This window comes from Lepisosteus platostomus, chromosome 4 (genome assembly GCF_059453375.1).
Source record: "Lepisosteus platostomus isolate fLepPlt1 chromosome 4, fLepPlt1.hap1, whole genome shotgun sequence".
In the NCBI taxonomy this organism is placed as follows: Eukaryota; Metazoa; Chordata; class Actinopteri; order Semionotiformes; family Lepisosteidae; genus Lepisosteus; species Lepisosteus platostomus.
Window position 1 is genome coordinate 59,521,601 of NC_142614.1, and position 16,569 is coordinate 59,538,169.

A 16,569-nucleotide genomic window follows, 5' to 3' on the forward strand; every position below is an offset into this window, starting at 1 on the left:
CACAAGATACTAAGTCCAGATAAATACTGTAGGCTAAGCTTTGGACATTCTCTCTGATCTAGCAAATTAATTGTCAGCGTTGAGATAAAACAATTGCCGGGGAATTGGCACAAGCAGATTAATCTCTCAAAGCCAATGAAGTGTAAACTAATGTAATAGGAACAAATAGATACAGCCACTCTGCACTGCGAATTTGGAAGTATACTGTATATCAGGGAGTCAGGTGTTGAGAAGTACAAAACTGAGAGACAGGTCTGCAATTGCAAGCTTGATTATCTAAAGTTCTGCAAGCAGAAACTCCTACACAGTGCCGTTTTAGTAATTACAGAAACAGGACATTCTGATTTTAAGATACTGTAATACTTTACATTGCTCTGAGCCTGTTTAGAACATACAGTATAATTGTGGTACCCATTGTTCACAGGTTCAACACACAGTACTGGATTAAATCTGTTTGTGTTTCTTACCTACAGTAATACCATAGTGAATACATCTAGAAGGAAAATACAAGATTTATTATTTTTCCTGTAATGTTTATCCATGAATTGGATATGCTGGGTGCATAGCTGGTGGGAGTTTAAATGCCAAGTTTCTCCCACACCACTGGGCTGCTCAGACAAACAATATATTTTTTAAAAACCAAGCAATCATATCCTCAGTGGAAGTACTTGTCAAAAAGAATCCTTACAAAAATATTTTTCCATGTGGCGATGTATGTGAAAACAGTCTTTGCTCCTTATTTGACAGATTAAGTTAAGACAGTAGTAGGTTAGTGGTTGCCATAACAGGAAAAATTCTGATAATTTAAAAAGCCTTTTAACTCCTTCAGCAAAAGTACAGTCAGACAGTATTGGAAAGCTCAATTGCCATATCAGCTGTGTACTGTATGTTGCTATATAAAATCACAATACTGTAACTAAATACATTTTAAGTATATAATCCATACAATTTAATCAAAATAATGAGAAAGATTTATAATTATAATTTATAATTTGGGGATTACAAAAATAGTTTGAGTAATGCTAACATTTTATATGTCTAAGGCTCCGATTGATAAACTTTAGGCAACTCCCAGCAAAATGTGTGAAGTCTTATTTTTTATATGAAAATTAATTGCTAATATATAAAAGGGGGTATTTTACCACAGTAATCTCTTTAAAATGTATTTTAAATGTTCATATAATCTTTAGAATCATATAAATTAACAGAATCCAACAGAAATGATTACATCATAAGGCTAGAGATGAAAAACCAATAAAATATAAATCGTATCCCTACACTTACACTCCTTGCTGGCAGAAATACTGTTTTATAGTATGTAACTGGCAGCTCTCACAACATTTTGTTTGCACTACTTGTAGGGTCAGAGAGTTAATTTCTGCTTAATTATATCTTAGAAGACAATCAGCCCTGAACCTGTGAGTTAGATGACAGTCAATAGGTGAAAGAATACCTAGAGCACGTGCCACTGAAATTGACAGAAAGGGAAGGAGAAACAAAAAGACATTTATGTGGATTTATGACTGTAATCTTTAGTTTATATCTTTCATTCATTTCCACGTGTCCCCAGTTTGAACGCCACCTACAAACATATTTACACATACATATATCATACAAATCAGCATCTCTTGCTGCGATATTAACACATTCCAACATACCCAAGTGGAATGAAAGTCTGGAATAGCCCAAGTGAAACTCAGAAGCAGATGGTCCTGACAGTGGGTTGCAAATTGTCTGCAGTACACACAAGCTGATGGATACAGCCATCTGCGCACTCCCTGAATTAAACTTGGGCAGATAACCTCATATCTGGCAGTGCAATGAGATGATAGCTCCTAAGGCCAATAATTTATCTGGCCATTAATTTATTGGCTAAGGCCTTTCTACTGAATCCCCTAGAAATGTATCAGCAAATGTGCTTGCCAGCACAGGAGCATACATACTGTATGGTACCTGCAGGGAAAGCAGACAGTATTGAGTGCTTTGCGCCTGGGAGCTACTGCACATTATATAACATTAAGTTACCTGACAGAGCAAAGTGGGCACTGCATGTCTACTCTCAATTTACAAAGCTTGTATACCTACGTTAACATTCTATCAGTCCAACGTCTTAAATATAAATTTTAAAGATCGCAAACCAATCAGTTACAATAAAAAACTGAGCCAAACCAAGAAATATTATGATTTTAAATAAATATTATTTATTCATCAACTATTAGTAAATGGTTGTTCAGAGTTATTAAAATCAGGTAATAACAACACAATTCAAAATTGGAAAGTATAAACAAATTAACCTGACAATTTTTTAACTATTTGAATGGAAACATTATTAAAAAGAGACTTCTTGTTTTCATAAAAATTCAATACACTGAACTGAAACTGCAGTGGCATGAACTGTAGTTCATGATTACTTCACAGCAAACAGAAACATTTTCCTTATCACACTCATCTTAAATTAAAATGATAACATATTTATAGTCTTTACCACATTATTTTCAAAACTGAGTCTTTTTCAGGGGGAATAAAAGCTTCATGTGAGACAGCACAAGCAATTAAAAATATAAGCAAATGACATGTGACCAGTATATCCCTTTTCTCTCCGTAGTACTGGGTCTGTTAGTTATCACTAAACACCCACAAACTATGAGGGTGAAAAAAATTAAAATACTGTACAGTTTCTCTCCTCTCTGGAGGGCACCTAGCAGACAACTGCAAATGAGACTAGGTGTCCAAAGATGCAAAGTCCAGATTACCTTAAAAATATTTAAAGAAGTCTCTAACAAGTAAAGTGTTCAGGTAATGACCTATGTACAGTAGGAAGTAAAGGAACAAGTAATAGGTTTATTCCATGCAGAAGAAAGAAGAAAGAAAACACAACGTTTCGGCAGTGGAGCCTTCTTCAGGTGTGTCATGTAGGAAATATTTCAAATTACTATTCAGAGCTTCCTGCAGAAAACGTGAAACTTAAAAGCTCTCTTGTGAACTGCAAGAAACACATGAAAGTTCGAAAATCTAGGAGTACAAATGGATTTAAAGATGAAAGTAAGAAATAAACAGCGGTTGTCTGAGGTGAGCTGTAAGGAGATTAAAATGCTGTTTTGATCAGAGAAGCAATTAGAATGTTAAGAAATAGTCAGCAGATGAGGAAAAAAAGGCTGACTACAGTTTCTATGTCTAAATGAGCTGGCTGAGACTGACAGTGCCAGACATTTTGGTAGTGTGAGCAAGTGTACCAAAAGGCTTAGAAGTTAAGACCCATTTGAACTGCTTTCCTTTAAGACAACTGTAGGTATTCTCTGGATTTTTAAACTTACTTGTAGGCGGAGCTGGTTTGGAAGACCAACAATGCCATGCCAAAATAATCTTGGAGTTTTCTCCTCTTTCCCTGATCTCCAGGATTCACAGGTGCTTCCATGCATGAGTATAGACCACACACCTTGTCTCTGGAGAAACATCTCTGCACTTCTCTGACGTACCAAAAATCAGGATTAGCCTGTTCTTTTTTCTTTATAGAATAAATGCTCAAACAAAGAGAAAGTGAACTCAGTGGAGTTATTTCAGGAAAACCTGTGATTTTCTCAGTGTAATTCACTCTCTTTGGCGCCTTATCACATAGTGCTCTGAAACGCAGTGTGAAAGTCCTTGCTGCTGCTGTGACATGATTTTCCTCCTCCCTCTCTCTGTCTCACTCACCTTTCAAGGTCATTTATTACTCTGCTAAATGTTCGGAAGCCCCTGCTCCAGCAGCAGTACAGCGTCTGGAGCTGCTCAGTAGTGGTGGCTAGATCAGGAGGCGGCCCCACTGCAGGAAGACACAGGAGAGAAAGTAGCTGTTATAGACCACGCCGACAGCAAGCAAAACTGTCAGAGAACACCTCTTTTTTTTACAATCTAGATGGAGGGGAAAATAAATTCTTCATTGCACGTGATGTGTGGAAATAATCTGAATGTAAAGGTTATTTTAATCTTTTAGTCTTAGCTTAATTCCCCTTGGAGGTGAAAGGGACAGATGGTATTGTTGATGAATGAATGACTGCAGTAGTTCTCTTGCAATGCTGATTGGAAATATGTGTCCAATATATTTTATATTGGGGTTCTAGACATCACCCAGTAATAGCTTATTCAAAAAAACAATATAAGGGTTGGAGAAATCAGGCTGATATCAGTATAAAATCACCTCAATTAAGCACTGTTTACATATTATATCCTCACACTAAGTGATAATGATTGCAAATATGTAATATTCGAAACCTTCCAAAATCCTTTTCAAGTCTAGCAATCTAGCACCTGTATTTCTCAGTCTATTTCAAGGTCTACTTTACTGAATATTTTTGCCCAGCTAAGAGAGAGGACAGTGTAACAAATGCTTTGTTAAAGAATGATAAAGAGTACAGTAATGCAGATTCATATGACGAAGAACTGGGTTAAATATGGTCTCTATGACAGTTCTGTATGCCATTTCTAAGTTTTGCTTGTACCTGCGACCCATGCACTCTACAGACTTACTGTAGCTCCACAAAGTATATACACATATACACATGCTGTTAAACCTACATGTATGTATATTCAGTGGAGATCAGATCATGGAGATTCTATTTATACCTTGAAAAGCTTCAACTTTTCCCAGCAAAATGTTTTAAACCAAGCTGATATGATGCGACATTCATTTTCATGTAACAGATGCTCCAGTGTCCCACCTCACACTCAACATGCCTTGTTTTGGTTCTGTTTTGATGCAATGATTGATAGTTTACAGCATACATCTGGAAATATCTGGTGCTCAGAGTCTAACCTAGATCTACAGAAACATGAGAGATTACATTCAAGGAGATCAGATGGCTTCTGCACATTTCCTGCCAGTGGGATATGTTTTCAATTAAGTACTCGGTAGTAATCAAAATATACAATATATCAAAAACAGAAATGTTGTGAGCAATCCTGCTATTTGGCAATATTCTGTCTAGGTAACACATCTCCATAACCTTAAATTGAGAATTAATTTCTGCAAACTAATATTATAGTCAGAAGCCCAGAAAATAACGATTTTAAATATGCAATGATTTTAAGATTTACAGTGCAGTGCCTGATTAAGACACATCAAATTAGAATTTATTTTACCTTTATTTTCACATTTTAACACATCTTCCAATTAAAATACAAAAATAAAAATAAAATAAATAAAATATGCTTAATCATTCTGGAAATGAATTATAAATGAAAACCTAGACAAATGGATTGCATATGTGTACAAACCCCTAAATACTTGCGTCTTGATATTAGGCTGTTAAGGCCACAAAATGTGTTACTTTGGAAAAGGTTTGAAGACCTTTAAAGATTGCAAGGTTTCCTTTAATATCACAAAACAAGGAATCAATGAAGAATCACACATTATAAAGGCCCCATTATATGAGATCTCACATTTTGAAAACGCTGCGCATAAATCAACTGCATCGCAATATCCGATATCAGCCTGGAGTCATCCAACCATCCATTTTCTAAACGCTGCATCCAATCCAGGTCACAGGTGCACCGCAGCCTAGACCAGCAAGCATCTTAAGACACTGTGCCATTTAATTTGGAAAGGAAAACAGAAGCTGCCTTTCTAATGACAGTGAAGCAAGTGCTGTAGCTACTATCTGTCAGATAATAATAACAAAATTGTTGTTAAAAATGTAATCCAGTTATAGTAGATGTGAGGTGAGCAAACTGAAGTCTGTAATCTCCAGGGACCTCTCTTCTTAAATTAAAATCCTTACTTCAGACAATCAATAAAGCAGTTCTAACGTCTGTAAGAACTTGGTGCCCTGAGTTTTGTTGCATCCACCTGTCTCACAATTAGGAGATCTGTCAGCCAGCCACCTACTCTAAAATAACAAGAGTTTGTAGCAGGACCATTGTAACCTGTTGCCCTTTGGTTAGTATGTAGTCTTGTTGAAGTCTGAGGAAGTGCAAAACAGTAATGTCACTGGATTCCAAGGCTGTGCCAATCTTTTTATTTCCCAGTAGAAATTTTTTTCAGCGCTTTCAATGAACTGAAACTGAGATGCAGTTAATGATATGGGCAAAGCCGTCTCTGCAATGCTGTTTTAAGATAGGAGATAAATCTGTTTGAGATAAACCTGCAAATGGTGTCACACTGGCTACTTCAGTGAGGGTGTCACAGGCCAAAAGGCACTGGAAAAAAAAGGCAATCTGACAAAGGCAATCGCACGCGAGCACTTCAGTGCAAAAGTGTTTATTTTAGCGGTTTCCTTCCACAAATCCAGGCCCAATATACTGTATCGTAAACCAGACAAATTTAATAAAGTAAAAAAGAATTGCAAACAGTAATACATAATGCAGTGCCCATTCATAACAAGGGTGATGAAACTGAACCAAGAAATTATAGACCAGTAGGTCTACTCCAGTACTTCTTATGAAAATAATTATAATAAAACTATAGGATCACCTATAAAGAAATCGAATGGGTTAACTTAAGAGTTCTTTGAAGATGCACCAGCCGTTATGGACATACACACAGCAAACGATAAGGTATATTCAGATTTTCAGAAGACATTTGATACAGTTCCCCTCAAACTGGAAGAAAACAGCCATTCGAAATAATGCATGTGTTTGGATGGAAAACTGCTAAAAACATAGAAAATTAATGTACAGACAGAGAGCGCTGATAAGGGTAAATGCTCACATTGGGGTGATTTAATATTGGAGTACAGGGTATGTTTTAAATTCACTGCTTTCCTCATTTATATTATAGTGAGTAATCTAATGATTACTAACTACAGATGCTACAAAAATCGTTGGATAAGTAAACACTGCAGAAACTGTAAAGCAAATTAAAAAAGAATTAAGTGGAATTTAAGACTGGGTTAACATTTGGCAGAGGAGCTTCAATGTAGGTAGCGCTTAAGAGTGTTACATGCAGGTGGCAAAAATACAAACTATGGAAGATCACACAGAAACAAGGAAAAAGTTTAAAGAATCCATCTATGTAAAACACAAGGTTTAGTGCAACATACTGTATATTATCTAGACAGTGTAGGAAAGCAATAAAAAGGCCAACAAAATGTTAGGATAGTTTTAATGGCAGAATGTAAATCAAGCAATGATATTTTAAAATTGGACAGCACACTAGTAAGACATGGTTTAGATTTAATTTTGTTCCCCATGTTATGAAAACTTTTCTGGAATCAATCCAGAAAAGAGCAACCAGATTCCCATTCTTTAAGGCATTTCTTAAGAATCAACACAAGAATTTCTGAACACAAGCTGAACACAAATCAGAAAACACAAGCAAAAACTACTGCATGTGAAAGTAGTTTTAAAACCGGGACCAGGTGGCAACTTCATTTGCAAGGGGCTGAGAGAGTCTAAAACAAAGTCGTGCTGTTGAAGCCGATACTCTGGCTTCTGTCAAGAAACAACTGGATGAGTCTGCACAAACAACTACCGATAACCAAATAAGTGAGATGACCCGGAAGGCTTTCTCTCAACTGCAATCTTTTATATTCATATACCATTGGTCTGTCTCCTTTGTGGCACTTTAAAAGTCGAGAGTATTTCTCCTAGGCAATTCAAGATATTTTAGCCTGAGCAATCTGGCAATCCGCTTCCAGTAAATTATCACGGCCACTGTCAAGGACGAGTCTCCTTTATTCTTCATGGTTTTCAAGGCTACTATACAGTAAGCAGCACAAAGCACACAGTCCTGCCTTTGGCCTTGGTTTGGAAATTAGATATGAGATTAGAATAACCTGAAAAGACTCCTGCTGAAATTATATCAAACGAAAATCACTGCTCAGAGTACAGTAGATGCTCAGTTTCCTAACTTGGACTGGTCATGGTCCACACACCATTTGCCCCTGGCTTCTTTGACTTTTAACATTGTCACAAAAGGATCGGATATTGGTTAACAGTCTTTTCAGCTGGTGATAAAGAGGTTTTAAGTGAACATACTTTGATAATGAACCTTGCATCTTGATGCTTTCTTACACCTCAAAACAATCAAGAGCTCATCTGGTTTAATAACATGATAGAAAGAGAAACAGTGGCCAATCACAATGAATGGGCTACTGCACAACACAGTATTGTATAAGATGGTCATATTATGGCTTCCTATCACTCAGTACTTTTTTGTCTCATGACAATAATGTCAGCTTGTCAGGACAGACTGCGGCTCCCCTATGACACTGCAGTGGATAAAGTGGTTAGAAAATGAATGGACGTATTGACAATACTGTCATATACCCAGACAATTTTCTTACGGGGTTCAAGTAAATGTTAAGCATAACGTGCTTCTCACCTAGGGCTTATTTCTGTGTTCTGAATTTAAATTTCTATTCATCTAATGTTCAGAAAACATAGTGCAACATACCAAATATTCTAAATCACACGCAAAAAATAAACTACAAAATCTACACCTCTCACTTTGTGCATATCTTATACTTATTTACTTTTCTCCTACTATAGGAGGACTATTACAGTATACTGAAGAAAAGAAAGCCGTTCAGTTAACCTGTCCAAGTGCTTTATAACAAGCTTATATGTCATTTGAAGTTTTCATTTGCAGTAGATTATCACATATAAACGTAGCTAAGCAACTTAAATGAAATCTTCATGGTATGGCATGACAAATTTACTGATGGGAACATCATCTTTTGCAGTAGACTAAGCCCTAAGCCAATATTCAATACAAATCTTAAATTCTACACTTACATTTCCTGTGCTCTTTAGTGCTTCATACTGTAAAATAGTTTAATTAACAGTGCTACTTTATTATTTTCTGTATTCAATGCAGTTCACTTTCACTCTGCTTCAACCTGAAGCGGTTTAATCTGAAGAACCCTGCTTTCCCAAACTTTCAATCTGCTTACCCTCTTGCCAATCTTTTTCTGTTGTCCAGCATCCTTGTCTACTTAGTTTCTTTGTAAAATGATGGCTTATTCCCCAAGTCCATGTTTAAAGTAGACAACTCAACGTGTAATGAAAAATAAAGTCTTCTCGCATTCAAAATGTTCACAAAATCATTTCCACAGACAAACTAACGGTATTGTGTGAATGAAAGAGCAAGAAAGTGTCTTTTTTGCTCAAAAGCAAACAAGCATGCCAGCTGTTATTTCAAAGAAAGCCAATGAGGAAGGGCTTGGCAGGACTGTATTGACCTACAGTATGGAACCCAGGCTTGCGGTGAGAAAAATTAATTTAGATCAGTCTTAAAATGCTACATTGGTAACTCAGCCTTCAGCAGACACTAAACAGCAATGAAATGCCGAGAGGATAGCTAGGACTGAACAAGTCGGCAGGAAGATATTGTCCAGTATGATGAAAATGATGTTGCTGCTGTTGAACTAGCAGTAGTAATATCAATAAAAAATAAAATGATTGTCCATATATAGAAAAAAAGGTGCTCAACTATGTATTAAATACATTCAGTGTGGACTGGTATGCATGATATCTTTTTAGATTCTTTTGGTTACTGACAGCATCTCAACACTAATGAGAAAGCTATGTGCACTGTACTGTAGGTTTCTTTATTGTAGGATAATGTAGGATTTGTACTTCATTTTTCACATAGGATTTCTGCTATTGATCCTGATAGAAAAATATACTGATGTTCCATTTGATTTTTTTTGTTTCTGAATATGAAAATATGAGAATATCCTACTGAGCCTACTTTTATCAAAATTATACAAAGTATACTTCAGATTTGATTGTAATACTTTAGACTTAGATCAATAACTCAGATTCTGCCTAAGGCAATACCTTCTTCTATTAAAAGAGATTGTTTATCTGGTTCTCTGGGATACAACATTGTGCTGTAAATATTGGAAAACATACCATAAAAGAGAGAAAACTAGGATACTTAAAATTCAGGACAGATGCTAACTATGGCGGATGCTATAAATATCAAATAGCAGAAAAACAGAAAAGGAACATTTTTTCTTTTCATACAAATCATCACACTGCTAAAAAAGAAGTCGTTCCACAAGCAGATAAAAACAATGGGGGCAGGGTGAATTTGTGGTCTTGTCAGAGAGAGATGTACAGTACAGTACCAACGCTTAAATTGAGACTTCTCTGAGGTGGCTTTGATGATTTTGTTGTCCATTCTTTTTTGTCGTATCACACGTGTTTGTATTCCTTGCAACAGTCTGAAGAAAATTCCAGATGTATATTCATTAAGTGGACTAAAATTATTATTTAGTGGTATTCCAAAAGGCAAAAGTTCAGTGAGATGGGTCTTCAGTGATGGCACAGGGCTGCCTCAGGGTCAGCTGGGCACACAGCTGTGCCAGGGGTCTGAAAGGCTCACCAGTGCTGAGGCTTACAACATTCTGTCTTTTAACTGAGTGAGGTGAACCAGGAGATAAAAGAAAAAAGTTCAAATATTTTTGATAAAAGAGCTATAAAAAATTGAGAGAATTCTTTTGGGGACTCCAAAGGAACTACTGTAGGTTATCTCAGACCATATAAGCGCTGCTGGGATTTCTTCACAATGACATCCGTAACATCTGTGGACTATACCAACAGATTCAAGGTTGTTGTGGGCATTATATTGCTTTGTTTTTTTTAAATCAACAATCATGTCTTTTGTTTTTTGACACATTCATGTCTAGGTAAGAAGTATCACACCAGCTGACAAATTCCTCCAAAATAGGCCCATGTGTTTCTACAGACTCTGAGAGGAGAGAGACTAATACACTTTCATCAGCAAACTTGATATAATGATTTTCATAGTTGCTTCAACAATCATCATGGGACGAAAAGGAGGGGAGAAAGAACCACTAGAAGTGGTGAACCAGTAGAAATGCAGAGTCAGATGTCAAACCATTAATAGACACATTTTGTGTTCTCTTGGTCAGAAAAATAATGATCCACATGATGAGCACATAATCTAATTTGAAACATGTGATTAGTTTTTCAACCAAAATGTATGGCTGCATTCTGTTAAAGGCTCATGAAAAATCAGCAAAGAGAAGTCTAGCTGAAGACTTTTTCCACGCCAAATGTTTATGAAGAACATCTAGTAGAAAAAGTTTAGCATCGTCGACCCCCCTTCCAGTACGGTAGGCAAACTGAAGGGGGTCAACTTAACTCTACAATATGTGCCTTTTTTCCAAGAGTCTTCATCACTAGTGGAGTCAGAGCTGTAGGCCTGAAGTCACTGAGAGCTTAAGGTCGATTTGTCTTAGGAATGGGTACAACTGTGCTTCCAAACAGCCGGAACAGTGCCAGTGTCTAAAGAAAGCTGGAACAAGTGTCGAAAAACCCCACTCAGTTCTTCAGCACAATACTTTAGTGTTCTGCCACATATTCCATCTGGACCTGCTGCTTTGTTGACCTGAATCTTTTTAGAATGGTTAGAAACAGTACAAGGTGATATCTGCAGTGTTTTTGCTGGAGTAACTAGCTGTTGGACATCATGCGAGTTGAGTGGACAAATTATACTTTTCAAACAAGTAAAAAACACATATTTAACAGGTCAGGTAGGCTCCGTCTGCTAATTCTATCCACTAAGGATGAATTTATGGCCCTCATTGATATTTCATGTTCTGCCAGGCCCTGCAGAGATTGCCTTGTTTAAATTTCTCCTCAACTTGATTTTTATAGGTCATTCTTGCTTGCCGTATTACGTTTAACTTCTTTTACTTGTTTAATTTCCTAAAGTGATCCATGGTAGAATAGCCTCTTCCTTTTATTCGGAATACTCTTGAGCTCTTTGGCTTATTGGTTGGAAAGACAGAGATAGTGATGAGGAAATTCCGTTATCGACAGAGAAAGTAATACATGAAGAAATCACATCGACTTGTTCATTGAGGTCCGAGCACGGTGCAGTAAGACCATCCCAGTGAGTGCAGTCAAGGCAGCCTTTCAAGGTGTCAATACTCGGCTCCAACCATACTTTTAACTGTTTTCACAACTGCCTCTGCGTGCTTGACTACTGGCTTGTAGGCGGGAGCAAGCAGGATGGTATTATGGTCAGCAGCACCAAGACCAGGTATAGAGAATGACCTATACGCACCAGGGAGAGAACTGTAGCATCTGTCAAGGATTTGTTTATGGTGTGTCACACTGTTAACATACTGGTGATATTGTAAAGTATTTTCCAGAGAACAATGGAGAACATCACCTAAAATAAACTTAGGAGCATCAGCAGAGGCAGAATTCAATTTATAAACAACACTGATATTGTATTCAGATGCCTTATTTGCATTGGCACAAGGATGGATATACACTTTTTTTGGCAATTTCTGGAATTATTGCAACTTAGATAGTCCCTTATTTACAGTATGTACAACTCGTGCTTAATGTTTGCAAATAATGGCTATTCAAAAATATATATTAAATGTGCTTCTCTAGCTTGATGAGCTTTTAGAACATGCTCATGAAAAAACAGTAAATTGAAAAATTCAAGATGTTTCACCACCAAAGTGCTACTGTACAATCATCAACCACACAGCGCCGCCATCTTGCTTCTAATGGTCCTACAGCATCCACATCTTTCAGCATCACGGGCACAAGCATTTCATAACAAGTGGAAGAGTCTGGTCTGCTTTGCTCTACCTTTTCCCTAACATTTGGATACAGTACTACAGTATGTGCCACATCTCAAGGAGAGCAGTGATAATTCTAGCTCTGATTAAACACAAAGTGTGTTGTTGGCCAAGCTAAGGGGTGGATATCTTGGGTCTGGAGGTGGTTGCTATGGTGAACACATGTAGACTGTGATAATGCAGGCAACAGAATCCACGATGAAGTGTGAAAGGGCAGTAGGTGTTGCACTTTCATGCTGTCTAAGTAGTATGCAAACATGGAACAATTTCTAAATGTTTGAACGTCATCTCTGGAAGCTTTACCAAAGAAATCAATGATAAACACTGTAATTTAGGATTCCTTATCTCATGACTCATTACAAATTTCTACCCACAGGTGTCAAACCATCTTTACTACGTTATCTGTTCAGATATATTGAATAGGAAGTCTGTGATGCCCAATTTAATTCAGTAATGAGAAACATTTTCAAAAAACATTCCTAGGATGGGAGCGTGAGCTCACAAATGGAAAAAAAAACATTCTTGCCTTGTAAAAAAATTAAACATGTCTAATTTTTGTAATTTTGTATTATGCTTGTATTACTGTATGTTAATGCTGATAACAGGAACAGGTTGTGCCTTCTGCATGTGAGATGTTAAGAAGGGCTAGCAAAAAAAGTGTCCTTCAGGTTTAGGAAGGCTGTTGAGTTTTTGATGTGTTAAGGTTTTCAAAGTTAGACCTTCTATGATAGGTAAAAATACTTCATTTGTATATTAAGTTGGATGCACAGTGATTAGCACAGCTCATAGCTCTTGTTGAATTCCAGACTTGGGTGTCTTATATGTGGAGTCTCCAGGTTTGTCATGCCACCTTCCAAAGACATGATGGAAGGACAGATACATGCCTCTAAATTGAGTATCTCATCCTCACTGTAGTTTTGCCTTGTACCCTGTGTTTCCATACCATTAATAAGCAGTTTCCTGATATTGGATCAATGTCTATAGATTAATGTAACATTTAAGATAACTTAATTGATATTTAACTCTTCATAAACATGCATGTGTTCTTAAGAACATTAATATTTCTACAGTAAATAGTGATACTACTTTGATTAGCAACTTCCAAAACATTTTCAAATTTTATTTAATTAAAAAACACAAAACAGCAACCCTGCCTGTTATACAGCAAGTAACACAGGTAATCTATTCAATGTGAAATGGAGATTTCTTTGATTTTTGTGAAAACAAAATGGAAATGTAAAGCATTAAAGTTTATATTTGTCAAAAGTGTGACACACTGGCAAGGCCTAAATCTTAGAACGGGATACTGTATTTTGAAATAAGTAAAAAATTTGAGCATTTCTTCTAAACAAAAAAATGGATTCTGGAAGAAGTGGTTGACTTATACCGACAAAATCTTCAGTATTTACTTCATGAATACCTGCCTGCAGAGACTATGGTGGGTGTTGGTAAGGTTTGCTTTTTCTTCCCCATGGTAACCAAAAGCTCTGCCCTGCAAACACACACCAGTCCTTGAGGAACACGACCTTAGGTCATTACACAATGTCAGTGAATGACAGAACTCCGAATCTGATCAGGTACTACTGCAGAAACAGGAGGAAGAAGGTGCACTGGAATTCAGTATATATACTGTATATACACACTGTATACGCTTCACGAGGAAACTGAGAACCAGGGGTGATGCCAATACTGTATGTCTCCCCAGGAAAGCATCTTTTTTGTCATGTATCAGACTTTTGCTTGATAATTTCAAGGCTAGAAATAAGCATCTTAGTCATATAATACATACTATGAATAAATCGTGCATCTTACAGGAGGAAGCATTTCTCATTAGGTATTGTTTTTAACTGAAAAGTCATACCCCTAACCAGCCTGTATCTATGCAATTTTTTCTGTATGTGGGATGATCTGATAATAAGACTAGGTACTGTAGATGGGTAGAAACAGTCAATGTTAAAGCAAGCATTTACTATCATGTTTTTGTAATTGTCTAGAGTATTTTTTTTAACGGAGCGATTAATAAGAGTGCTTGAGTGAGCAGGAAGAAGCGAGAGTCTACTAAGGCACACATTCCACCTTTTTCTGCTGCTTCACTTTAAAAAAAAAACGTGGCAGGGCAGGTCCCTCTCAGCTCCTGGCGAAACAGTGACCTCTGTGACCTGCCAGACGACTGTCATGGGGCAGAGACCTCAGGGAAGGGCCTGCCGTTCCTCCAACAGGCACCGAGCCCGAATGACTCGGCTGGTGAGCAGGGAGCTATCGGCTGTCTCCGTGCACAGGGGCAGTCTCTGCGCAGCAAGACGTAAAATCCAAATTGGCCATTCCAACCTGCCTTGATATTTACAACAAAACAACGGATATTTATAGCACAGGCTGTATATCATACTCACCACAACGCACTGGTAGATTAATAGACTAATCTGTCACAGAGAAATAGAAACTTTTCTCAGGTGGAGAATTTTAATTCCACTGTTTAATTACACTAATTTTATTGCTGCAAATTACTGCAGGACATCAAGCTTCTGTTTTGCATTCTTGATCTGAGTAAAAGAACCATTAAAAGAACCATTAGATTAGAATTCCAAATTAAAATGTAGAGCAATAAGCAGATTCAAAATTCGTATTATCTTAAAGCTACTGCTAAAACAGCAGCTCACTTGCCTGTGGCTGTCCTCTTGATAACTTAGTGCAGACAGAAAATGATTGAATACAGAGAAAACAGTGCCTTTGATGGCCAAGGAATCAAATGACCTGGATTAATGAAAGCAGTCGCCAACACCTGAAAGGCAGGCCTTCATATTGAAGGCAATTGACAACTGAAGCTGGAGAAATAAGCAAGAATCCCTTGGGTCCATCAGCATAAAAGACACTGTACTGTATGTGGAGGGAGAGCAGGCAGTGGTGGTATACTAGAACCAAGGCTGTTATATAAGAAATAAACACATTTCTTTATTGATAAGACCAGGTACTGTATTTGCTTCTCAATCATAACTGGTTCTTACAGAAAAGCAGAAATTAAAACAGAAATTAACAAACAAAAAAAGAAATTACACCAATTCAAATACCAATGCTTGTTCCAAACTTCTAAGCTCACACAGTCTGCTTTTTTGGTTAGTGTGACAACAACAGATTCTTATGGAGCTCCACTTAGGGGACTGGGGCAAAACAAGGTGGATTTCTTTATTTTTTCCTGTTTGCTTGTAAAATAAATTTATTTAAGTTAAAACAAAAAAAAAACAACAACAGAAAAGGCACATCTTTACAGAACAGAAAACATGATTTCCATTGCTTTTCTGTCAGCTGTACAGTCAACATGTTCTCTACAGTATGTACCTTTGCACCCCCATGCTAAGAAAATTGGTCCAGTGGAATGCATTAAAAAAGGAAGTTAAAAAGTCACTAGAAGTAAATTTACTAATGAAAGACAGTGGCCACCTTATCGCTCACATAAACATCTACCAAGCTAGGAGGCTACTGGAGGCACTGGGTAAACGCAAATGAAGAAACCAGTGCTAGTGCAGAACAAGACAACTCCGAGTGGAATCTTGTTCGGAGCCTTAGCTTTCAATATTCAGCAGGCATTGTTTACTGTACATCACCAGTAATTGCTCCCTTTGGTACTCTTGGTAAAGACTGTCCTCCATGCATTCTCAAAACATTATCTGCATAATGGTTTGAGGGAAGTAGAGCTGTGTGAACAGGCAATTTTGATGCTTAACATATGTGATTAATTGCTGATAATTCTCACTTGCATTTGCAAGAGTCTCGTGGTAAGCAATTTGTCTGATGTACGGTTTTGGTTCCTTTTTTGCTCCTGTGGAAATTCCAGTGACCACAAATTACAGTAAAATTATGTTCAAAGCTGAAGGGTAGAGTTCAGTAATCCTGCAAGTAACCTGTATGATAATTTGAAGTCTTAGGAAGCAAATGAATTGTAATTGGTAGAAAACAAAATGTTTTGGATTATTTTGATAACAGGAATATTGTGGAAAGTCACACTGAATTGAATGCAATGCAG

General features: G+C 37.1%; 1 protein-coding gene across 7 annotated transcripts in view; it reads right to left on the reverse strand.

Annotated features, from left to right (window-relative positions):
• Positions 1 to 16,569, reverse strand: part of apba1a (amyloid beta precursor protein binding family A member 1a) — a 99,325-nt gene that overhangs the window by 51,934 nt on the left and 30,822 nt on the right. For 5 of the 7 annotated variants that reach the window (XM_088630080.1, XM_088630073.1, XM_088630076.1 and 2 more), the window contains one exon: positions 3,694 to 3,802. The exons of 1 other annotated variant lie outside the window; for it this stretch is intronic. The gene's annotated coding sequence lies outside the window, so the exon portion shown is untranslated. Of the gene's footprint in view, positions 1 to 3,693; positions 3,803 to 8,870; positions 8,914 to 16,569 lie in introns of those variants that run through there. One more of the 7 variants, XM_088630078.1, reaches the window with a different exon arrangement.